Below are 798 nucleotides of genomic sequence, written 5' to 3'. Positions count from 1 at the left end.
TACATCATACATCATAGGCTTGATTACACTAGTGGGTTCTACAATAATTTCAAAAAGGTAAATCCATTGCTCATTTTTGTCAATACCCATGGTGAAGTCTGTTTATATTTCCCGTTTCAGATTCTAGGCCCGTAAGATTGGACCCTAGGTCCTTTTTGCCCTATTCATCTTCCTACATCATAGGCTTGATTACACTAGTGGGTTCTACAATAATTTCAAAAAGGTAAATCCATTGCTCATTTTTGTCAATACCCATGGTGAAGTCTGTTTATATTTCCCGTTTCAGATTCTAGGCCCGTAAGAATGAACTTTGGACCCTAGGTAATTCAAATCCAGAGGATTTTGTCCATCTCCAAACCACCAAAAAACGTTAGAAATAAAAAGTTTCCGACCTGCCGGATTCGAACCAGCGACCTAAGGATTTCTATTAGGGTATTCCTACTACAGTCCTCCGCTCTACCAACTGAGCTAAGGTCGGTTTGTATTCATGGTTAGATATCATTTATTTTAATCTTAACTTTGTCAACTATCAGCTTTCACAATCAATCAATAGAAAGCTCATCAAGACAAACTACTAGTTTTTGTTGATATTAACGTGAAATGAAAATCGATATACCTTCTACAGACCATCCTCTTTTTTTTTTTTTTTTTCAAAGTTAGGTTACAGTTATAGGATACTAAGTAAAATAGAGGAATTTAAATTCATATATTTCTATTTTTTACTACTAACTTCTCTTTAACTTATCGTAAGTAACTTCTTCCAATCCATTTTCCCTTCTTAATTTCACTAGTAATTTT

General features: G+C 34.2%; 1 non-coding gene across 1 annotated transcript; it reads right to left on the bottom strand.

The window, feature by feature from the left end:
• TRNAY-GUA lies at positions 387-478 on the bottom strand. The gene is given in 2 exon segments: positions 387-422; positions 442-478. It is a non-coding gene; the product is annotated as a tRNA-Tyr (tRNA).

The sequence above is a fragment of the Arachis ipaensis genome, chromosome B02, assembly GCF_000816755.2.
Source record: "Arachis ipaensis cultivar K30076 chromosome B02, Araip1.1, whole genome shotgun sequence".
Lineage (NCBI taxonomy): Eukaryota > Viridiplantae > Streptophyta > Magnoliopsida > Fabales > Fabaceae > Arachis > Arachis ipaensis.
This window is presented reverse-complemented; position numbering and strand designations above follow the sequence as displayed.